Consider the following 25,432-nt stretch of genomic DNA (forward strand, 5'->3'; position numbering starts at 1 on the left):
TTTTGATGAATGAAAGTTATTTATTTAGTTAGTTAGTTTGTTTTTTGAGACAGGGTCTCACTTGGTCACTCAGGCTGGAGTGCAGTGGTGTGATCTTGGCCCACTGCAACTTCTGCCTCCCAGGCTCAAGCCATACTCCCGCCTCAGCCTCCTAAGTAGCTGGGAGTACAAATGTGTGCTACCATGTGCGGCTAATTTTTTTTGTTTGTTTTGTATTTTTTGTAGAGACAAGGTCTCACTATGTTGCCCAGGCTGGTCTTGAATTCCTGAGTTCAAGGGATCCACCCACCTTGGCCTCTCAACGTGCTGGGATTACAGCACGTTGAGAGGCTACTGTGAGCCACTGCATCTGGCTAATGAATGGAAGTTCTTAATTTAATATAGAAATTTATTATTTTTCCCAATATGATTGGGAATTTGGGATCTATTTAAGAAATCTTTACATACTACAACGTCATGAAGATGCTCTACGTTTCTTCTAGAAACTTTATTATTTTTCATAGTTAAACCTGTACTTCTAGAATTGATAGTTGTAGCTTGTGTGAAGTAGGGGGTGAAGGTATGTTTATTTTCCTGTTTGGATATCCACTGATCAGCACCATTCATTACAAAGATCATTTTTTCCCCTTTGGCATAAAGCTGCTGAAAGTCTTTGTGGTTTCCTGGGCTTTTTATTCTCCTCCTTTGGTCTGTTCATTTTTTTTCTTGTATAAGCACATCAACATAATTTTTCTATCCTAGTCATATTAAGGCATTCCTCAACAATGAAATAAATGAATAATAGCTTACTTGGGTAGAAGCCTTGGCACATTTCTTGCTTGTGAAATCATATCATGGCAGATGTTGAAGAAAGAGTGTGTCCAGCTCCTTTTATCCCGTCTACTATTCACAAATGTCACTGGTTTCCCTGCTTGAGTCATTAAAGAAAAGTGATTACTTTAAGCATGAGTCACAGCACATTGTAAAAAGCAATTAATATCTTGACACCTAAAAACAGCAACAAGTCTCTGATAAAATTTTGAAGAATGTTAGAGTAACTCTACAATGGTGGATATAAGAATGCTTTTAAGTTTTACAATAAAAAAATTTAGACCCACAAATCCAAAGTTTGCATTTAGCTGGACTAGGCCTAGATTGCATTTTGCCTGAAATTCAATTGAAAGTGCTCCGAAAAAGTGAATTAAGAAAATAATGTATAAGTGATCTTATAGGAAAAATTGTTTATCTTCCTTATGAGGACAAATCAATATGCAATATGTGATTGTAAGGCATTTTAATATATCATTAATTTAGCTTCCTCCCCACCAACTATGAGCAAAAGTCAATACTTGGTTGACTTACTTTATATTATTGAATGTACTTTTTTAAAAAACACATACACCATACCCTAGTGCTCTAGAATTCAGGCTTCGCAATGGCTCCCACTGGCTTTCTCCAAAGCCTGAATTATTGAGACTTTTCTGTACCTGGATTTGGTTTACATCTTCAGTAGTTCTCATGATGGAAAGGAGGGGGACAAGTTACACGTGGCTTCATACAGAAGTGATACTGCATTACATGAAGAATATTCCAATATCTGAAAAGAAGAAGAGAACTTCAGAGTTTCTGGCCAGAACCAGGTATAGCATTTAAACCTTTGAAACACTGCTTCTTGCAAACACTGTCTCTTGACTTTGACTTGTAGCAGTTTATAAAAATTCCTGAAAGATTCATTAAATCCTGGACACAAAATTATTGATAGAAATCGGCAGCACAAGTTTGCAAATGAAACCGTATTTGCAGTTTCCTTCGCAAATACGGTTTCTTTTCATTTGTCAAGGAAAGCCCTCAATAAATTATACCTCATAAGTTACTGGGTAGTCATTCTGTGAATAGAAGAAATGCACTTGGTATTTTCATGCTGGTTACTCATAGTCATGTTCTACATTTTAATGATTCTTGCATAATTTCAGAAATCCCAGTGAGGCAGCTTTTCCTAGCTCATTTTCTCTGGACCAGTGTTGTTTGATCTGGATGTCCCAGCCAGTCTAATTTAGCAGTTTTGTTGCTTTGTTATTAAAGTTTAGTTTTACTGTTAGCAATGTACTTGTGATCAATATCCTTTCTGATTCAACCTTTTTCCTACCTTTTGGTTTACTCATTTATTTATTTAGTCAACTAATATTTATTGAGCAACTGTAATGTGTAAGGCAGTGGTTTATTGCTGAAGTAGTATTGCCTGCTATGTCCCCAGAACAACTGACAACGTCTTGTACATACTAGATGCTTAATAAATATTTGTTGAATGAAGGAGTGAATGCATGAATGAATGAAAATCTTTGATCTTCTATCTGTCTTGGAACATCCATTCTAATAAGTGTGCAGATAACAATCAAATAGGCAAATAAATAACTGTAATCAGCAATGAGGGCAATGACGGAAAGGAAAGGAAACATTGGGAGAGATCAACTTGGAGAGCAACAGAGGAACTTTTTGAGTAAGGGTAGCCAAGGCAGGCTTTCAGGAGGAGGTGGCATGTGAGCAACTGAGGAAGAGGCAACTTGCAGTGCAAAGGTCCTGAGGTGGGAATGAAGATTAGAAAGAAGCCCAATGTGTCTTGAACTTACTGAAGTGGACTAGGGAACATGGTGTGAGGAGAGATTAGTGAAGTAGACAGGGACTAGATTATGTAGGGCTTTGCAGGCCACAATAAGGAGGTGAGGTTTTATTTTAAATATAATTGGAAGCCTTTGGAGACTGCAAGGACTGAAATGAGCTAATCCGTACTCTACTCTGATTTAGATTTTTCTCATATTGCTCTGGCTACAGTGTGGAGAATGGAGTAAAGAGAAGCAAGGGTGGAAACAGGGAGACCAGTAAGTGGGTAGTTGCAAACAACACAGGGGAGAGATGGTGGCGGCTTAAACTAGGATGAGACCCTGGAGTTGACCTTGTATTTGTAGGTGCAGCCAGCTGGACTTGCTGATGAGGGCAGTGGGGGAATTAGACAAGTTGATTAAGGAGGGCTTCCTGATTTTTTGCCTTTAGAAACAGGGTAGGTGATGGTGCTATTTAATGTCTTGGAGAAGACTTTGGAAGGAACAATTTGGGGATGGGAAATGGCATCTAAGCCTTTGTTTTAGACATGTCACATTTGAGGTTTCTTTTATCAGGTCCCTACAGGATGAAGTTTGACATAGCCTTGCCTCTTCTTCTCTGTCTAGATAATTCACCCTTAAGACTCTGTTTGGCATCATTTTCTCTAGGAAGTCTTCTATATCAGTCACTTTAAGCCATGGTATGCTTCCCTAACAAGCAGTTCCCCAAATCTCAGTTACTTATGACAACGGTTTGCTTATTTCCCATGTCACATGTTCATCATGGGTCAGGTGCAGCTGGATTTCATGTCTTCTTAATTACAAGACCCAGGCTGAATGAGCAGCCCTACATCTGGGACATGCGGGTCTCCTGACAGAGACGAAAAGAGACATGGCAAAAGTCCACAATAGTTCTTGGCACACAATCCCTGCATTCACATTTCATTGCCAAGCCATGTCATAAAACCAAGCCCGATGTCTTCAGGTACGAAAATAGACTCCTTGCTCAAGGAAGGTCCTAAGAACATGGTGCCTGGTATGGAAGGGAAGCAGTTATTTTTGAAAAATATTAACTAGCATAGTGCTGGCTAGTGTAGGAGCCTGTTAGGTATGCAAATTCTCAGGCCCCACCCTAGATCTGAATCAGAAACTTGCAGGAGATTGGGGCTGGAGGCCCAGTACTTTGTGATTTATACAGCCCTGTAGGTGATTCTAAGTCATGCTCAAATTTGAGAATCACTGATCTCACACACCTGCTGTGACCCTCTTCCTCCACCAACTAGGTCAACAGCATTTCCCTAACACATTCACATCCTATCACCGTTGTTACCACATTATGCTATAGTTTGATGCACCGGAACAATTATGCAGAGTCTTGCAGGTTACATTTGCCAACCTAGCTCAGCTCTAGGGGTGCAGTCCATATGCGCTTGGGACCTCTCTTTTGGGGAGGATCAAGTGGTATCTGGGTTCCTAGAAGTCACTATCCTCTGTCTATATATCCCCACCCCAGCCATTGCTCCACCTGCTAGACTGGTCCAGTTGCTGCAGCACACCCAGGTAAAGAATGGTCTTGTGAAACCCCATCTCTACTAAAAATACAAAAACAAAAAAATTTAGCCAGGGTTGGTGGTGGGTGCCTGTAGTCCCAGTTACTCAGGAGGCTGAGGCGGGAGAATGGCATGAACCTGGGAGGCAGAGCTTGCAGTGAGCTGAGATCATACCGCTGCACTCCAGCCTGGGCGACAGAGCGAGACTCCGTCTCAAAAACAAAAAAACAAAAACAAAAAAGAATGGTCCTGGTAACATGGTCTCTGCATACAGGTTGATGCTCCTATAATTTAGCTTTGACCAATCACCTTCTCCTGACTCCTAGCCATCAACCTGGCTCACCGTGTTCTCACTTGACCTCTACTCTGACACCAAGTTAGCAGTGCCATCTGCTTGTCCATCCAGCCTCCTGCCATCCACGTGGCAAGCAACGCTCTGTGGCCAATGCAGGTCTGCTGCTCACCAGTCAGAATAACTGTTCCTTCAGGTCCTAAGACTGGCCAGGTTCCACTCCCGGCCTCTCCTGAACAGATGTATAATTCTTCAGAATACTAGGGGCCCCAATTTGTATTTGGATGGTCAGGAAATACACAGAGAAGGGGTCTTAACTGCTCGTCCTCGTCCAAATCAGGGCTGCACTGTGTCCACCCCAGACTGTGCATTGCACCATGGTGGGTGTTTGGTGAGTACAGAATGCACAGCAGTGATCATCACACTAACGGCATTAACCCTGGTTGAGCACTTAGCATGTGTCAGGTGATCCATTAGTTAATCCTCATAACCATCTTAAGAAATAGAAATGGTGGGCCAGGTGTGGTGGCTCACGCCTGTAATCCCAGCACTTTGGAAGGCCAAGGTGGGCAGGTCACCTGAGGTCAGGAGTTTGAGACCAGCCTGGCCAACATGGTGAAACCTTGTCTCTACTGAAAACAAAATTACCAAAATTGGCCGGGCATGGTGGTGCATGCCTGTATCCCAGCTACTTGAGAGGCTGAGGCAGGAGAATCACTTGAACCTGGGAAGCGGAGGTTACAGTGAGCTGAGATCGCGCCACTGCACTCCAGCATGGGCGACGGAGCGAGATTCTGTTTCAAAAAAAAGAAGAAAGAAAAAAAAGGAGGAGGAGGAGGAGAAACAGTGACTGCCCCTATTTTATAGTTGAGAAAATGGAGGCTCAGAGAGGAATGCCTGAGATTACACAGCTGGTGTCTTGAATCTTGGATTCAAAGCCTGTTTTAAAGTATAGTATATTAATAGAAAATGTAAGATCTAAGGCCAATAGCTAGGAAGGTGATTGCCATTAAAAATATAGTTTCCAAGAGAAGGGGGCAGACCATGCCACGAGGGCCACATAGGAAGTACTGGAGTGGGTCAGGAGGCAGAGAGAGAGAGGGAGTTGTGGGCAGGAGCCTTTGTTGTGGTTTTTGAGGGTGGAAGGGGCAAGGTAGGGTAAGCAGACTTAAGACTGACCAGTTCAAACAATTTCATATGGGCTGTCGCTAGTTGTGGCCAAGCCAACAGTGGCCCAGAGTGTAAGAGCCTGATACAAAGGGTGACTGGAGTGTGGCCTCTGGATTGGTTGGTTTGCATTTTAAAAGTGCAGTCATAGGTGAGTTGTTCACTATCACTAGGAACTTCCTAACTCTGGAAGAGGCCGTCCATCCAGGGTCAGAAGGCCCCAGATATCAAAGCATCAGAACACAGAAAATAAAAGACATGGTTAATACAAAGCCAGGCAATCGATTCCAGAGTTGATCCTGCCCTTTGCAACCATTTTTGCCCTGGGGGTGGGTATGCCGGTGTCTGGGAGGGGGTGCGATGCGTGGACCGCATTCATCTGTGCTTGTTTCTGTTAGACATTTCCCTGTGGGTTATTCATTAGCTCCCCACTTTAGCCTGGTAAGTGGGGATTATTATTTCAGGCCAAAGAAACCAAAGACATGAGTCTTGCACCAGATCTTCTAACCTGTAAGCAACACAGCTGGGACTTGGACTCAGATTTGAGTGAGGCCAGGTGCTGTACCTCAAAATCCCAAGTGGTGTTTGGCTTGGAGTTTGCACTGGAGGAGGACCTACTGCTCCATGAGCCTAGACAGAACCACTCCCATGGGTTTACACCAGAAGTCTAAATAAATTGGCCCAATCCAGCACATCCCAGCTCAGAGATGACCATGTGACAACGAATACCCAGGAAACTGAAATCAGACAGTTCACAAGAAGATGTGGAAGGGACACAGTCTTTAGAATCAGACAGACACGGGCTTGATTACTGAATCAGCCACTTTCTAAGCTTGAGCAAGCTTCAGCCTCTCTGGATTTCTGTAAATGGAAACAATAACCTTAAGCTCACAAGTTTTTGAGAGGATTAAATGTAAATCCATATTCAAAGCACCCAGCTCATAATAATCATTCAGTAAATGTTAGTTGCCTTCCTCTAATTCAAGGGGCTGTGCCAGGCAGTTGGTCAGCCCAGGAGGACAGACAGGTGGGAAGTAAGGGCCAGGTTGGAAGCCAGTGGTCAGAACCACCAGGTAGCCACAGTTCCAAAGGCTGGCAGGCCAGTTGGGACTGCTCAGTGGCTCACCTGAGGGTTTAATGTGAATGTCCTGAGGTTACAAAAACCCACAGAGAAAGCAGGGAGCAAAGGGACTGCTGGGAAAGAGGTGAACATTGGCTGGAGGAACTCTACATAGGCTTCCAGGGATTTGGCACAAGGGTTCAGGAGTCCCACAAGAGGGAGAAGAGCTCTGACATCACGTTCTGTCATCTGGAAGCAGAAAAGACTGTAGAGAACTGCGCCACAAAGGCAAACACCTTGTCCGGAGTGTGCTTACCAAGGGCAGAATGGAACAGCCAATCTGCTGAGCCACTCACTCAGCCCTGCAGCTGTGTATCCATTCATTCACCAGTTCATTCAGCCATTGCCCACTGAGCACCTCTTGTTAATTCTGATGATCAGAGAATGTTAAGAAAAATACAACTTCTATTGCCAGGGAGTTTGAAGTCAGCCACAAGAGACAGATGTGTAAATAAATAATTATAGCACAATGAGATGTGGGTGCAGGCTGTTGGGAGTAAGAGGGTTAAGAAGCTGGAGAATCTAGCACCAGAGACGAGATGGCATATCTATTTATTGCAAGGTGAATAAGAGTTCACCACCAAAAAAAGAAAATAAGAAAGCTGTTTCAAATAGAGATAACAATGTGGGCCAGGACATGGAGACGTATAAAAGGAAGATATCTTAGGAATACGGAGAAGTTCTGTCCTGCTAGAATACAGAGCTTTTAAGTGAAGTGGAAATAATGGAATGTCAATTTTCCCATCTTACTACTGAAGAAACTGATGCTCGTGGGTTGAGTGACTTGACCAACGTTACACAGAGAATATGTAGTAGAGCAGAGAGTCGAGTCAATATTCTTTGCCTCTACATCCCATATGATTTCCATTTCAGCACATTTTCTTTCTGTGGAGTGTGCTTTAACAATTAGTTTGTAAGTCAGTATTTCGGAACTCAGAGTAATTTTCCTATACTGCTTCAGCAATGGAAAATTTATCTGAAAAAAAATAAAGAGTCAAGATATAGATGCAATTACAGGTAAATTCAGTATATAAAGGAGGCATTTTATACCTCTAAGGAAAGGATAGATTATTTAGAAAATTGGGTTAGCACAATTGGCTAACCATTTGTGAAAAGCTAGACTAATGCCTTACATCTCTTAACAAAATAAATTCTACATGGCCTAAAGAATTTAATATTAATAAATATAAAGCCATTAAGGTACTGGCAGAAAATATAAGTTAATATAAAGACTTTTTCTATGTATGACACCAAGGAAATTGTACAGAAAGCTTTGATAAATACACCTGCATACGTAAATGAATCAACTTCTGCTTCTGGCCGTGACAGAGAAACTGACACTGGACTTGTTCTCCCACAGTCAAAATTTAGAAAACTGAATATATAAAATAAATGAAATAATTGTCTTCAGGCATGATACAATAGGCAGCACAGGACTGTGATATCTGAATAACAAACAAGACCATCACTCAGGTCCCCTGGCTATCTGTCTAGGGCACTTTCTGGACCATGATGCGGGGAGGAGACCAGCAGAGCACAGTGATCTTGCTGAGTTGAGAAACAGAGATCGTAGTTTGTGGAGACCTAGACAGCTGGACATCAGACCCAGGTACTGGAGGCGAGGGAGCTATTCAACAAAAGAAGCTCCATAAATCTGCATATGCACCCTCTTGAGTCTTCAGTCGAATACTAAATAGCGCATGCTTCAGTGATACTCCACGAGGCTGGACAAAGAACTACTACTGGGTAACTGTAAACTGAACAATTCTCAGAGCTCACAGAGACATGGGAAACATTTGAATTCTGACCAGCCATAATGGGATGAAATAACCGAACTCCCAGTACATTCAGAAAAGACAATGTAAAGGTCATGCTTTAGCAATAGGGCTAAGGTAAACCTACAGAAAGACTGCTCTAGAACTGTCCTGAACAAGTGTCCAGAAAGCCACGCTGCTCCACAGTACCTTAGCTACCTGACAAGGCAGACTTCAGCACATTTTTTTTTTTTTGAGATGGAGTCTTGCTCTGTTGCCCAGGTTGGAGTGCAGTGCCGTGATCTCAGCTCACTGCAACCTCCACCTGCGTTCAAGCGATTCTCCTGTCTCAGCCTCCCCAGTACCTGGGATTACAGGTGCCTGCCATCATGCCCAGCTAATTTTTTGTATTTTTAGTAAAGATGAAGTTTCACCACTTTGGCCAGGTTGGTCTCGAACTCCTGACCTCAGGTGATCCACCTGCCCCAGCCTTCCAACATGCTGGGATTACAGTCGTGAGCCACCGGGGCACCCAGCCAGCACTCTTTAAAGTACATCAACACAGTGTAGATACTGAATAATGTAACATTTACAATGTCAAACACACAAAAACTTGATAGATGTGTAAAGAAGCAGGAAAATGTGAGCAAGAAAATTAAACCCATAATTTAAAAAATCCAATATATATAAACCTGAAATGACTGAGATTATGGAAACAGCAGGCACAAATACTTTTAATCAGGTATTATAAATATGCTCAATGATTTAAAGAGGATTTAAAGTTGTTCATAATATTTTTTCATTATGCTTCTAATATCTATATTCTGTAGTGGCATTGCCACTCTCATTGCTAATATTAGTAACGTGTTCTCTCTTTTTCCTGATCAGTCTGGCTAGAGATTTTCCTATTTTATTTATCTTCTTTTTTTTTTTTAATTTTTTATTATACTTTAAGTTTTAGGGTACATGTGCACACTGTGCAGGTTAGTTACATGTATACATATGTAATTATTTATCTTCTTTAACAAACCGGCTTTCTGTTTTTGTTTTTTAAATTTTCTCTATTGTTTCTCAGCTTTTTATTTTTTTTCCATTCTGATTTTCATTGTTTTCTTTCTTCTACTTACTTTAAGTTTATTTACTCTTCATTTTGCTTGCTTCTTAAGGTGGAAGCTAAGGTCATTTATTTGAGATTCATCTTCTTTTCTAAGATAGGTGTTTAGTGCTATGAATTTCCCTCTAAGTACTGCTTTCATAGCACCCTGCAAATTTTGATACACTGTTTTCACTTTTGTTCAGTTCCTAGTACTTTTCAATTTACCTTTTGATTTTTTTTTTTTTTTTTTTTGACCCACAAGTTATTTAGAAAAGGCTTTTGTTTCCAAATAAATTCCAACATTCCTTTAGGGAACTAACACTATTCCCGGCCCCGCTGAGAACTGAACACTGATCCCTCTAATTATTTTGGATGGTTCTTTCCTAGTGTTGCTGCTCAAGGGAGATTCTGAATACATCTGAGTTCTTTCTCTGTGCAACTCTCTTCTCTTCATTACTCCACTGGTGCAATCACATGACTCACCTTGTTTGTTTCCTGTCTCTCAAGGATTACTGTCCTTTTCTGCCTGATTCCTGTGTATTGAAAACTACAATTTTATCTATTCTGTCTGCTTGTTTTTGAGTTGTTTCATGTGGGAGAACAATCTGTTTGTTATTACTCCATTTTGGTCAGAAGCAGAAGTCCTTATCTATTCACTTTTTAAGGAAAAAATTAACAACAATATATTTGGGATTTATAAAATGTACAAGTAAATTGTTTGACAAAAGTAGCACAAAGTTCTGGTGGAAAGTGATGTAAGTATGTATCTGCAAGGCTTTTACATTATATACAAAGTGGGATTGGACTATTGGAAGATGTATGATAATGTGTTAAAGATGTTTACTGAAATAGAAAAATCAATATAAAGTAAAACAAAGAAGTATAGCTAATAATCTAGTAAAGGACATAATATGGAATATGAAAATGCTCAGTTAAGAAGGTAAGAAAAGTGGGGGAAAAAACACAAAAAAAGATGGAACAAAGAAAAAATAACAAAAAGGATAGACTTAAGCCCAACATATTAATAATGACATAGTAAATAGGGTAAACACTCCAATTAAAAGATAGAGATGGCCAGGCATGGTGGCTCACGCCTGTAATCCCAGCACTTTGGGAGGTCGAGGCAGGCAGATCACCTGAGGTCAGGAGTTCAAGACCAGCCTGACCAATACAGAGAAACCCTGTCTCTACTAAAAATACAAAAATTAGCTGGGCATGGTGGTGCATGCCTATAGTCCCAGCTACTCGGCAGACTGAGGCAGGAGAATTGCTTGAACCCGGAAGGCGGAGGTTGCAGTGAGCTGAGATCACGCCATCACACTCCAGCCTGGGGGACAAGAGCGAAACTGCATTTCAAAAAAAAAATAGAGAAAAAAAAAGGTAGAGATTGTCTAATGAATGAAAAAGTAAGACTAAGACTCATCTCTGTCATGTCTACAAGAAACACATTTTAAATCTAAAGATACAGGTTAATAACAAGCAAAAAGATGAAAAAGATATCCCTGTAAATGCTAGTCATAAGGGAGCTGAAATGTCTATGTTAATATCAAAGACTTCTGAGCAAAGAATATTACTAGAAATAAAAAGGGTAGTCCATAATAATAAAAGAACAAATGCTTCAAAAATTCATAGGAATCCTAAATGTGTGTCCATCTAACTATAGATCTTGAAAACTCTTGGAGAAAAAACTGAAAGAACTAAAACAATTAGGCTATTCAAATATTTTGCTTCCTTACTGAATTTTGTCCTTGTATATTTTAATAATTAATAAAAAAAGATATGCTAAAATCTACTATGATTGTGTTTGTGTGTTTTTTCATTTCTTTTCTAAAATTTTATTTCTGTCCATTTTTTAAATATTCTCTGCACCTATGTCATTAAGTGCATAAACATTTATATTTGTTACAACTTTTTGGTGGTTTGACCCTTTTTCATTAAGAAATATTTGCCTTAATTTCTACTCATTCTTCTTTCCTTAAAATCCACTTGGTCTAATTTCGGTCTACTTACATCTGTTTTCTTTTATTTAATGTTTGCATAACATATATTTTTCCCACCCTTTTCTTTTCATCTTTTTTTTTTTTTTTTTTTTTTTTTTGAGATGGAGTCTTGCTCTGTCGCCCAGGGTGCAGTGGCACCATCTCGGCTCACTGCAACCTCCGCCTCCTGGGTTCAAGGGATTCTCCTGCCTCAGCCTCCCGAGTGCTGGGATTACAGGAGCACACCACCATGCCTGGCTAATTTTTGTATTTTTAGTAGAGATGGGGTTTCACTATGTTGGCCAGGCTGGTCTCTAACTCCTGACCTCAAGTGATCCACCCACCTTGGCCTCCCAAAGGATTATTTTTAATCCAGTATGAAATTCTTTCTATTTTATTTGGTATATTCTACTTACTTTTAATATGATTACTTATAGATTTTGGTTTATATCTATTATTGCTATCTATTTTTTTTTTCTACTTAAATGCTATCCTTTTTCTATTCTTTCTTTTCTTTTTTTGGAATAAGTGGGTTTTTTTATTATGCTATGTGAACATCCCAGTTAGGTTGATAGTTATCTCTTTAAGAAAACCTTATTTTAGTGATAACATTTATGTGTAATTGGCCTGAAACATGCACTATTTTCTTACTACTGTCTAACATAGATTATCACATTTACCACTTCTCTGACAATGCAAAGATCTTAAAACGCTTGAACTCCATTAATCTACCTCTTTTACACTATTGTTGTTTTACATTTTTTTTAATTATTATTATACTTTAAGTTTTAGGGTACATGTGCAAAATGTGCAGGTTAGTTACGTATGTATACATGTGCCATGCTGGTGTGCTTCACCCACTAACTCGTCATCTAGCATTAGGTATATCTCCCAATGCTATCCCTCCCCTCTCCCCCCACCCCACAACAGTCCCCAGAGTGTGATGTTCCCCTTCCTGTGTCCATGTGTTCTCACTGTTCAATTCCCACCTATGAGTGAGAATATGTGGTGTTTGGTTTTTTGTTCTTGCAATAGTTTACTGAGAATGATGATTTCCAATTTCATTCATGTCCCTACAAAGGACATGAACTCATCCTTTTTTATGGCTGCATAGTATTCCATGGTGTATATGTGCCACATTTTCTTAATCCAGTCTATCATTGTTGGACATTTGGGTTGGTTCCAAGTCTTTGCTATTGTGAATAGTGCCGCAATAAACATACGTGTGCATGTGTCTTTAAAGCAGCATGATTTATAGTCCTTTGGGTATATACCCAGTAATGGGATGGCTGGGTCAAATGGTATTTCTAGTTCTAGATCCCTGAGGAATCGCCACACTGACTTCCACAAAGGTTGAACAAGTTTACAGTCCCACCAACAGTGTAAAAGTGTTCCTATTTCTCCACATCCTCTCCAGCACTTGTTGTTTCCTGACTTTTTAATGATTGCCATTCTAACTGGTGTGAGATGGTATCTCATTGTGGTTTTGATTTGCATTTCTCTGATGGCCAGTGATGATGAGCATTTTTTCATGTGTTTTTTGGCTGCATAAATGTCTTCTTTTGAGAAGTGTCTGTTCATGTCCTTCGCCCACTTTTTGATGGGGTTGTTTGTTTTTTTCTTGTAAATTTGTTTGAGTTCATTGTAGATTCTGGATATTAGCCCTTTGTCAGATGAGTAGGTTACAAAAATTTTCTCCCATTTTGTAGGTTGCCTGTTCACTCTGATGGTAGTTTCTTTTGCTGTGCAGAAGCTCTTTAGTTTAATTAGATCCCATTTGTCAATTCTGGCTTTTGTTGCCATTGCTTTTTGTGTTTTAGACATGAAGTCCTTGCCCATGCCTATGTCCTGAATGGTAATGCCTAGGTTTTCTTCTAGGGTTTTTATGGTTTTAGGTCTAACGTTTAAGTCTTTAATCCATCTTGAATTGATTTTTGTATAAGGTGTAAAGAAGGGATCCAGTTTCAGCTTTCTACATATGGCTAGCCAGTTTTCCCAGCACCATTTATTAAATAGGGAATCCTTTCCCCATTGCTTGTTTTTCTCAGGTTTGTCAAACATCAGATAGTTGTAGATATGCGGCATTATTTCTGAGGGCTCTGTTCTGTTCCATTGATCTATATCTCTGTTTTGGTACCAGTACCATGCTGTTTTGGTTACTGTAGCCTTGTAGTATAGTTTGAAGTCAGGTAGCGTGATGCCTCCAGCTTTGTTCTTTTGGCTTAGGATTGACTTGGTGATGCGGGCTCTTTTTTGGTTCCATATGAACTTTAAAGTAGTTTTTTCCAATTCTGTGAAGAAAGTCATTGGTAGCTTGTTGGGAATGGCATTGAATCTGTAAATTACCTTGAGCAGTATGGCCATTTTCACGATATTGATTCTTCCTACCCATGAGCATGGAATATTCTTTCATTTGTTTGTATCCTCTTTTATTTCATTGAGCAGTGGTTTGTAGTTCTCCTTGAAGAGGTCCTTCACATCCCTTGTAAGTTGGATTCCTAGGTATTTTATTCTCTTTGAAGCAATTGTGAATGGGAGTTCACTCATGATTTGGCTCTCTGTTTGTCTGTTGTTGGTGTATAAGAATGCTTGTGATTTTTGTACATTGATTTTGTATCCTGAGACTTTGCTGAAGTTGCTTATCAGCTTAAGGAGATTTTGGGCTGAGACAATGGAGTTTTATAGATATACAATCATGTCGTCTGCAAACAGGGACAATTTGACTTCCTCTTTTCCTAATTGAATACCCTTTATTTCCTTCTCCTGCCTAATTGCCCTGGCCAGAACTTCCAACACTATGTTGAATAGGAGTGGTGAGAGAGGGCATCCCTGTCTTGTGCCAGTTTTCAAAGGGAATGCTTCCAGTTTTTGCCCATTCAGTACGATATTGGCTGTGGGTTTGTCATAGATAGCTCTTATTATTTTGAAATACGTCCCATCAATACCTAATTTATTGAGAGTTTTTAGCATGAAGGGCTGTTGAATTTTGTCAAACGGCTTTTCTGCATCTATTGAGATAATCATGTGGTTTTTGTCTTTGGTTCTGTTTATATGCTGGATTACATTTATTGATATGCATATATTGAACCAGCCTTGCATCCCAGGGATGAAGCCCACTTGATCATGGTGGATAAGCTTTTTGATGTGCTGCTGGATTCGGTTTGCCAGTATTTCATTGAGGATTTTTGCATCAATGTTCATCAAGGATATTGGTCTAAAATTCTCTTTTTTGGTTGTGTCTCTGCCAGGCTTTGGTATCAGGATGATGCTGGCCTCATAAAATGAGTTAGGGAGGATTCCCTCTTTTTCTATTGATTGGAATAGTTTCAGAGGGAATGGTACCAGTTCCTCCTTGTACCTCTGGTAGAATTCAGCTGTGAATCCATCTGGTCCTGGACTCTTTTTGGTTGGTAAGCTATTGATTATTGCCACAATTTCAGCTCCTGTTATTGGTCTATTCAGAGATTCAACTTCTTCCTGGTTTAGTCTTGGGAGAGTGTATGTGTTGAGGAATTTATCCATTTCTTCCAGATTTTCTAGTTTATTTGCATAGAGGTGTTTGTAGTATTCTCTAATGGTAGTTTGTATTTCTGTGGGATCGGTGATGATATCCCCTTTATCATTTTTTATTGCGTCTATTTGATTCTTCTCTCTTTTCTTCTTTATTAGTCTTGCTAGCGGTCTATCAATTTTGTTGATCCTTTCAAAAAACCAGCTCCTGGATTCATTACTTTTTTGAAGGGTTTTTCATGTCTCTATTTCCTTCAGTTCTGCTCTGATTTTAGTTATTTCTTGCCTTCTGCTAGCTTTTGAATGTGTTTGCTCTTGCTTTTCTAGTTCTTTTAATTGTGATGTTAGGGTGTCAATTTTAGATCTTTCCTGCTTTCTCTTGTGGGCATTTAGTGCTATAAATTTCCCTCTACACACTGCTTTGAATGCATCCTGGAGATTCTGGTATGTTGTGTCTTTGTTCTCATTGGTTTCAAAGAACATCTTTATTTCTGCCTTCATTTCGTTATGTACCCAGTAGTCATTCAGGAGCAGGTTGTTCAGTTTCCATGTAGTTGAGTGGTTTTGAGTGAGATTCTTAATCCTGAGTTCTAGTTTGATTGCACTGTGGTCTGAGAGATAGTTTGTTATAATTTCTGTTATTTTACATTTGCTGAGGAGAGCTTTACTTCCAAGTATGTGGTCAATTTTGGAATAGGTGTGGTGTGGTGCTGAAAAAAATGTATATTCTGTTGATTTGGGGTGGAGAGTTCTGTAGATGTCTATTAGGTCCGCTTGGTGTGGAGCTGAGTTCAATTCCTGGGTATCCTTGTTGACTTTCTGTCTCGTTGATCTGTCTAATGTTGACAGTGGGGTGTTAAAGTCTCCCATTATTAATGTGTGGGAGTCTAAGTCTCTTTGTAGGTCACTCAGGACTTGCTTTATGAATCTGGGTGCTTCTGTATTGGGTGCATATATATTTAGGATAGTTAGCTCTTCTTGTTGAATTGATCCCTTTACCATTATGTAATGGCCTTCTTTGTCTCTTTTGATCTTTGTTGGTTTAAAGTCTGTTTTATCAGAGACTAGGATTGCAACCCCTGCCTTTTTTTGTTTTCCGTTTGCTTGGTAGATCTTCCTCCATCCTTTTATTTTGAGCCTATGTGTGTCTCTGCACATGAGATGGGTTTCCTGAATACAGCACACTGATGGGTCTCGACTCTTTATCCAATTTGCCAGTCTGTGTCTTTTAACTGGAGCATTTAGCCCATTTACATTTAAAGTTAATATTGTTATGTGTGAATTTGATCCTGTCATTATGATGTTAGCTGCTTATTTTGCTCCTTAGTTGATGCAGTTTCTTCCTAGTCTCGATGGTCTTTACATTTTGGCATGATTTTGCAGTGGCTGGTACCGGTTGTTCCTTTCCATGTATAGCGCTTCCTTCAGGAGCTGTTTTAGGGCAGGCCTGGTGGTGACAAAATCTCTCAGCATTTGCTTGTCTGTAAAGTATTTTGTTTCTCCTTCATTTATGAAGCTTAGTTTGGCTGGATATGAAATTCTGGGTTGAAAATTCTTTTCTTTAAGAATGTTGAATATTGGCCCCCACTCTCTTCTGGCTTGTAGGGTTTCTGCCGAGAGATCCACTGTTAGTCTGATGGGCTTCCCTTTGAGGGTAACCTGACCTTTCTCTCTGGCTGCCCTTAACATTTTTTCCTTCATTTCAACTTTGGTGAATCTGACAATTATGTGTCTTGGAGTTGCTCTTCTCGAGGAGTATCTTTGTGGCGTTCTCTGTATTTCCTGAATCTGAATGTTGGCCTGCCTTGCTAGATTGGGGAAGTTCTCCTGGATAATATCCTGCAGAGTGTTTTCCAACTTGGTTCCATTCTCCCCGTCACTTTCAGATACACCAATCAGACGTAGATTTGGTCTTTTCACATAGTCCCATATTTCTTGGAGGCTTATGCTCATTTCTTTTTATTCTTTTTTCTCTAAACTTCCCTTCTCACTTCATTTCATTCATTTCATCTTCCATCGCTGATACCCTTTCTTCCAGTTGATCGCACCAGCTCCTGAGGCTTCTGCATTCTTCACGTAGTTCTCGAGCCTTGGTTTTCAGCTCCATCAGCTCCTTTAAGCACTTCTCTGTATTGGTTATTCTAGTTATACATTCTTCTAAATTTTTTTCAAAGTTTTCAACTTCTTTGCCTTTGGTTTGAATGTCCTCCCGTAGCTCGGAGTAATTTGATCATCTGAAGCCTTCTTCTCTCAGCTCGTCAAAGTCATTCTGCATCCAGCTTTGTTCTGTTGCTGGTGAGGAACTGTGTTCCTTTGGAGGAGGAGAGGTGCTCTGCTTTTTAGAGTTTCCAGTTTTTCTGCTCTGTTTTTTCCCCATCTTTGTGGTTTTATCTACTTTTGGTCTTTGATGATGGTGATGTACAGATGGGTTTTTGGTGTGGATGTCCTTTCTGTTTGTTAGTTTTCCTTCTAACAGACAGGACCCTCAGCTGCAGGTCTGTTGGAGTACCCCGCCATGTGAGGTGACAGTCTGCCCCTGCTGGGGGGTGCCTCCCAGTTAGGCTGCTCGGGGGTCAGGGGTCAGGGACCTACTTGAGGAGGCAGTCTGCCCGTTCTCAGATCTCCAGCTGCGTGCTGGGAGAACCACTGCTCTCTTCAAAGCTGTCAGACAGGGACATTTAAGTCTGCAGAGGTTACTGCTGCCTTTTTGTTTGTCTTTGCCCTGCCCCCAGAGGTGGAGCCTACAGAGGCAGGCAGGCCTCCTTGAGCTGTGGTGGGCTCCACCCAGTTCGAGCTTCCTGCTGCTTTGTTTACCTAAGCAAGCCTGGGCAATGGCTGGTGCCCCTCCCCCAGCCTCGCTGCCGCCTTGCAGTTTGATCTCAGACTGCTGTGCTAGCAATCAGGGAGACTCCGTGGGCGTAGGACCCTCCAAGCCAGGTGGGGGATGTAATCTCCTGGTGCGCCTTTTTTTTTAAGCCCGTCGGAAAAGCACAGTATTTGGGTTGGAGTGACCCGATTTTCCAGGTGCCGTCCGTCACCCCTTTCTTTGACTAGGAAAGGGAACTCCCTGACCCCTTGTGCTTCCCGAGTGAGGCAATGCCTCGCCCTGCTTCGGCTCACGCACAGTGCGTGCACCCACTGACCTGCGCCCACTGTCTGGCACTCCCTAGTGAGATGAACCCGGTACCTCAGATAGAAATGCAGAAATCACCCATGTTTTGCGTCGCTCACGCTGGGAGCTGTAGACCGGAGCTGTTCCTATTCAGCCATCTTGGCTCCTCCCCCTGTTGTTTTATATTTTTAACTGCAAAATTTTATATTATTGTTTTGTAAAGTAAGTAATTTAGTTTGCCTACAGATTTATCATTCTCATAGCTCTTCATTCTTTCTTGTACCTCCAGACTTCCATTTGGGATTAATTTCCTTCTGCCTCAAGAATGCCTTTTAGCATTTATTTTAAGATAAATCTGTTGCTAATGAATTCTCTTAATTTTTGCCTGTCTAAAATTTCTTTGTTTCAATTTCATTATGAAAGATATTTTTATCAGGTTAAGAATTCTAGGTTGTCATCATTTTGATTTAATCATTTTTAATTTATAAGCATTTTGATATCATTCAATTGCCTTTTGGCTTCCATTGATTCTGTCCTATTGTTCCACTTTGAAATGTATTATTCCTTCTTCTCTGGCTGCTTTTGAGATGGTCTATTTGTCTTTGGGTTTCAGCAGTTTTCCTATAACGAGCCTTAACAATGTTGTGGTAACAAACACCTAAGATGATCTCCAGTGATCCCCACCTTCTGATGTTCATGCTTTGTGTAGTTCCCTCTACACTGTACCAGTTTTGGTATGGATGACTACTACAATTTGGCATAAGTTAAGGTATGTCACTTCTATGATTAGGTTTTAAAAAACACAATAGCATCCATCTTGATTCCTTTCTTTCTCTCTTGGATCCCTTGATTTGGGTAAAGCTGGTTGCCATGTTGTGAGCATCCTCAGAGGAACTGAGGCCTCCTGTCAACAGCCATATGAGAGTTTTGATGCAGATCGTCTAGCATCTATCAGTTCTTCAGATAACTGCAGCCCTGGCCAACAAGTTGAATTCAACATCATCATCACAGACCCTAAGCCAGAATCTTCCAGCAAAGATACTCTTAAGTTTCTTTTCCTCAGAAACAGGGAGAGATAATATCTTTGTGACTTTAAACTATTGTTTTGAAGCAATTAAATAATCAATCCAAAGATTTTGTAAAGCTCCTGGGTCTCTGTGTGTGCCTGAGCAGCTGCTCTGTTGAGACTCCACACAGCTCTGTGTGGAGAGCAATTACTTTTGCGCCAGCCTAATTATAACAGTGATTACTTTTGCAGAGGGATAGAAATTGGAGGATGGGAAATAGAGTGGGTAGCAAAGTTCTCAGTATATATGTTTTTATACTTGGTGATGTTTGTGCTATGTGAATATATTAACTATTCAAGAGATGAGACTTTAACCTTGGGCTTCTTAATTCTGGGACAGTGTTTTGTTGTTGTTGTTGTTGTTGTTGTTGTTTAAAAAAAAAACCCAGACATTTCCTTTGAATTTACCCAAATCTGAAATTTCTGAGTGTAGCATCATATAGTGAAAGCCACTCACATGTCTCATAACTAAACTTAGGCTCACTCAATCAGCTATTGCATTCTTTATACTTGTTTTTATGGAAGTAAAAGCCTATTTCCCCAGAGAAAGCCAAGTAATATCTGATTCATAAGCAAAGAACAATTTCCTAGAACTTACTTTTGTCATCTGTGGAAAATTGCACTAAACCTTGACATCTTACTAGAGTATGAAATATGGACCTGCCTTTTGGTTTGAAGAGTTCTTGTAACAGGCCTAAAAGTAATGCAGTCAAAAAGTCGACTTTTCACCTCAAGGTTTGGTGTTAAAAGGCAACTCTACATAGACTTGCACTCTGAGATTAGACTCCACCAGCCCTTCTAGCAAGGGCACCTCTGGAAGATTCTCTCTTCAGAACTTAGTTATGTATGTGCATACATATTAAATGTGGCAGGTAGAGAGTCAAGGACGGAGATTAGGTATCAAATAGAATAAGTTTTATCATTAGTTGAACTAACCTCAAAATTGGCCTCAGCTTGAGAAAGCCACTGAACCTCAGTTTACTCATCTGTAAAATGGGAGTAACTCCTTTCTAGGGTCACTGGAAGCATTAAAATGGTACAGTAACTGGCACAGTGTCTGGGGAAAAGTGTATTTAAAATAGATACCGTTTCAGATATAGTGTGACAGAGTGGGTGGAGCATGGGATTTGGCGTTAGATTCATTTCCATCCCTTCATCTTTGAAATGGGATCATTGGTGCTTACCTTGCAGGACTGACATGAGATCTGAGACAAGCGCTCAAAGTTAGTGTCCTTTTCCTTTGCCCTGCTGGCAGCTACCTCCTCATCAGGGTTGCTGTTTTCAGGCCCCTATTTCTTCTGCTGGAGTACTCTCACTAAAGAATAACCTGATCATTCTGCTCCCCTGCTGTGAGACCAAGGATGGCAGTCTAAACCCAGGCAGAGAGAGTCTCTTCCAGAAAGAGATGTGCAAAACTCCCACGACAGTCCAGATGTGGGACACAGGAGAGACAATGAGACCAGAGGCATGGAGGTGGGGCCATGGGAGAAGACAGGGGCAGTGGTGGAAGAGCATAATATTTTATAGGATAGACCCTGAAGCCTGAAGACAGAGCCCTGGAGAGCTCCCATGTGTGAAGCCTGGGAAGGATGTCAAGAGGATGTTGGAGGCTCAGGTTTCTGAGGAGGAGAAGATTCTAAGGGTCATAATCAGCAATAATGATATTGAGCACTTGTCACATGGGCAACACTCAACAACATGCATTATCTCATGTAGTCCTCACAACAACCAATAAGGCCGGTGCTTCTTGTAGTCCCGTTTTATAGGTGATGAAACTGAGGCTTACAGAGAGCATGTGGCTGGCCTGAGCTTGCACAGCTGGGGAGTGGCTGAGCCAGGATTTGAAGCAAGGCTGTGTGCTTCTGGCCAACTCACTCTTCTACCCCTTGCTGAAGGGAATGAGTGATGTCATCTGCACTGTGGAGGTGTTGAGGGGATGTGACTGAATTGGGCACTGAGGACCACAAGGAAGCAAGGAGGCAAGGAGTATAATTTAAAGTGACCGGGGGTGGGGTGAATAGAAGCCTGATTGCAGTGAGCAGGGGTGGAGGAAGTGGGAGAAGGAAATGAAGATCGATATGGTAAATTCTGCAGTAATTTACTGCATTGTCAAGCGAGGCTTTCTTTAGGAAGCGAAGATTGTGTCAGGGTGCAGGTCAAGGGGCAGAAGCCACATGGAGAGAAGGTCAGTGTTTGAAGGAGAAGTTGACTGATACAGTAAAGGGCGAGGGACTTCAGCCCGGATGAGGGGCTGCCCAGATGGAGGAATTAACCTTGGCAGGAAGAAAGAGAGAGAAGTGAACGCATACCAAGCACAGACTGGTGCCCCCAGTACCAGTCTTGGCACTCCTCCATTCTTTATCTCATTTATTTATTTATCTGAAATATAAATGATCTCATTTGACAGATAAGGAAATTTGGAATCAGAAAAGGTGCCTGGCCTCCCAAATCCACACAGCCAGAAGGTGACCAGGCAGGAGGCAGACCCATGCCTGTTGACTCCAAAGCCTGTGTGATTTCTTCCTTGACGTGCTGCCATTTACTGCTGGGGAAGTGGGAAGCAGGGGGAGGGGGAATGACCCAAGGATGTGGGAGGTGGAAGGGACAGGGAAGCTAGGAATTTCATCATTTGCTGAGAGAGACAGGGAAGGGGGTAAGAGAGAGGGTCTTCAATAGCTGGGGTGGGGAACTCAGCAGGGAGCGGGGTGGGGCAGGCTCCCTGGAGGGAGCGGGGTGGGGCATGAGGGAGGGGGGTGGGGCAGGCAGTGCCCAAGGCCCAGCTGACGGGGGACTCATGAGGCCCAGTTTCTGCCTAACAAAAGGGCTCAGAGCCCCAGCCAGGAACTGAGGGCCTCAGACTCAGAGGTACAGGGGAGGAGCCGGGACATTGCCTCCATTAGGAATTACGGAGTCTACTTGTCCCTTCTCCTATTTTGGCCAGGGTGTTTCTGTGTGTGTTTGTGAGTTTAAGTGTGTGACTGTGTGAGTATATGTAAAGTGGGAATATGTGTGAGTGTATATATGAGTGTGTGTTACTTTATGTGTGAGAGAGAATGTATTATGTGTTGTGTGTGAGTATATGTAATTGGTGTGTATGTGTGTGTGATTGGGAGTACATGTAAGTGTGTGTGACTTTGTGTGTATCTGTGTGAGTGTATGTGTGACTGTGTTATACATGTGAGATGTGTGTGAATATGTGTGAGAGTGTACATGTGTCTGTGAGTGTCCGTGAGTGTGCCTGGGTGGTTGTGTGTGTGTGGGTGTGACAGTGTGAGTATATGTAAGGGGGTGTGTGAGTGCATGCCCTTGGCAAATGGGAAAAGAGAAGCTTCCCTGGGCCAGCAGCTGGAATGCAAATGCATCCCTCTGAAATAAATCAACTGTTTGCACCGTATTAACTGTTTGCACCGTGGGCCACAGAGTCAGGCTGGCCTTGAGCATTTAACAGGCTTCCAGAGGCTCTCAGGCTCTGCTCCCCATGGCCTGGTGCTCAGGGTCACCCCTTAGCATGGCCCCAGCCCCCTGGGCACAAAGACATCTCTGTGCAGGACTGAAGGGGCACCTTTAGGTGGGAGCTAACTCTCATAGAATACATAGATGCCTGCCAATCACAGTTGGGACTCTTCAGTGGGGTCTCCTGGCCCAAAGTGTACCTGTTTGCTGCATGTCTGAGTCTGCATAGGAAATCCTGGTGCTCAAAGAGTTATAACCTCATTTTTTTTTTTTTTGGTTAATGAAGTACAAGTGGCAGGGGTTGAATTAGAGAGAGAGAGAGGCACGTGGTGTAAACAAGAGTTTTCTTGTTTACCTATATAATGGATGTAGTTCACTCATTCATCTATTCATTCATTCACTCTACAGACTTTATCGAACCCATGTAATGGGCCAGGGACTATGCTAGATGCTGGGAATAAAGCAGGGAACATTCAGAAGCCATCCCTGCTTCATGGTATGAGGCTCAGGAAAGACACACACACTCTCCTCTCCACATTTGTGTGTAGGAGAGGACAGGTGTGCTTGGACCTCATAACAAAAGGCTCTAACTTAGCCCTGGGGGTTGGTGGGGGAGCAGTGATGTAGGTGACAAGGGATTTCAAAGAAGAAGCACTTTTTGGGAGTGAGAACCACCTTTGTGCTCTCCAATGTGCCCCTGCCCGTGTAAGACACCCTGCCTTTGGGAGGCCATACCCACAGGGAAAAAGCCCTGATGCCCCTGCCCCCTTACCTCTCAGGAGCAGAGCTGCAATGAGCCTCCATCTCAGGATGAGGCAACAGGCCAACACCAACCCAGGACCCCAGTCTCACCTCTTGTAACTCCAGCCCACAGGCAGTGACCTTTGACTCATTCATGCCCCTGGGATTTGAGGATTCCAATTGTGTTATGCCACCTCCTTGCACTGATCCACCCACTCTGTTGCTGGATTCAAAGCTGAGTCTAACTTGCTTTCACAGATCCCAAGATGAACTTTCCATCACCTATTCACTAAGGTTTTGAAAGCCACCAATATTGAGTCTACGGCCACACCACCCCGAACACACCCGATCTCATCCAAAAGCCACCAATCTTGAGATCTTAGTATGTAATGACACTGTGTTAAACCCCTTATATACATTATTCATTCATTAATTCGACTGATTTTTATAAAGCACCGACTATGTGCTAGGCAGGGTTCTAGACGCTGAGAATACGGTAGTGAACAAAGCACACAATATTTTTACCCTAATTTAGTGAGGAGACCCATGATACAAAAAGGAGACAATGAACATATAACATAGTATCAGATAGTGATAAGTGACATTTGTCTCATTTAATACATACTCCATCTTTAAAAAGTAGGTGGTTTTATACCCATTTTATAGAAATAGAAACTGAGACTTGAGGCTCTTCACTATCACATAGTCAAGCCATTGTCAAAGAATAAAATGTTGCTTTCATTTACTCTTCTCTCCTCTCTCTTTTCTTCCTACCATCCCTGCTTCAGAAAAGGTGGGAGGGGAATGCTAAGAGTACAGAATCTGAGGGCTGGAGGGGCAATGCCCTGAAGCCACCCTGGCCATTCTCCTGTCCCGGGGTGGGGCTGCCCTCACACTTAGACAGAAACCATCTCTTCTCATTCTTAATGAGAATGTCATGCAGGACCCAATCAATAAGAGGTTCTCTGACACTAGAACGTCTTTTGTTTTTTCTCCCCACCTCTTGTGCTGACAAATGCATTAATGTAAAAACAGAAAAGAAAACCAAGCAATTTGTCACAGTAATATCTTCCCTCCTGGCCTTCATAATGAATTGCAGTGGTTAATCAATCACTCCCTTAACTCTTCTGTGGAGGCTTCCTTTTTAATGGGCCCCCAGACTGGATCCTTGAATTTGCTGTTTCCACAGACTGTGCACACGCATTATGTGTGGACTCAAGTGCTCCATAAGGGGAAGAAAAATTACATTTCTAAGTGTATGTTTTGGGCACTATGCTGATTCCTTTGGATGCATTATCTCATCTTCTCCCAATCATCCTTCATGGGTGATCTTACAGGGCTGAAGAAAGATGACGTTTGTGGGCTGAGGTGACACAGCTTGTCAGAAGCAGAGTTGCAATGTGAACCTAAGTTTATATTTCCAAAGCTTCAACATGAATCATCTGCATCCTAGTTAATATGATAACCCTGGTTCCTATCAATTCAATTCATGTCCTTACCAGATGTTTACAAGCTTGTTCTCAAGGGCATAAAAATGCTTTGATGTTCTCTAAATCCCCTAACCTTAATTCCTATCATGTGGCTTTGTCCTTAGGATGGGAGCATAACAACTCATCTTATCTTGCAAGTCATTTAAAACACAGACTTCATAAGCTCACAGAGGTCCTTAAGCTCACCTGAGTCCTCATGCGGCAAAGCCTCACACATTCTCCTGAACAGGAGGTGGCAAGAAAATGTTAAAGACTTTTAAAAATTCAACCATATCACATAAATTAATTTATCAAGATGCTGCTGCTTTTGGCTTATGATATTGATCAGTGCTATAGAAACTAGCAAGTGCTTTAAAAAAATTGATGAAAATTTATGTTCAGCACTTTCATTACTCGTCCTCAATAACACAGTCGCCAAAGTGATTTGAAGAAGACTCAGGAATTGAGTATATTCATGTTCAATTAGATTAAATATTTCCCTTGTATTCACTACTCATTTGCACAGCAATCCAATCCAAAGGAACCA

At 41.6% G+C, this 25,432-nt stretch overlaps 1 long non-coding RNA gene across 3 annotated transcripts in view; it reads right to left on the reverse strand.

Annotated features, from left to right (window-relative positions):
- LOC106633847 (uncharacterized) overlaps window positions 1-25,432 on the reverse strand; it is a 231,038-nt gene that overhangs the window by 10,053 nt on the left and 195,553 nt on the right. Inside the window, exons 1-3 of one of the 3 annotated variants that reach the window (XR_008621235.1) lie at window positions 20,407-20,827; window positions 1,467-1,576; window positions 790-907 (exon numbers count right to left, since the gene is read on the reverse strand). This is a non-coding gene — a long non-coding RNA (uncharacterized LOC106633847). Of the gene's footprint in view, window positions 1-789; window positions 911-1,466; window positions 1,577-20,406; window positions 20,828-25,432 lie in introns of those variants that run through there. The other 2 variants (XR_008621233.1, XR_008621234.2) reach the window with 2 other exon arrangements.

Source organism: Pan paniscus, chromosome 16 (assembly GCF_029289425.2).
Source record: "Pan paniscus chromosome 16, NHGRI_mPanPan1-v2.0_pri, whole genome shotgun sequence".
Lineage (NCBI taxonomy): Eukaryota > Metazoa > Chordata > Mammalia > Primates > Hominidae > Pan > Pan paniscus.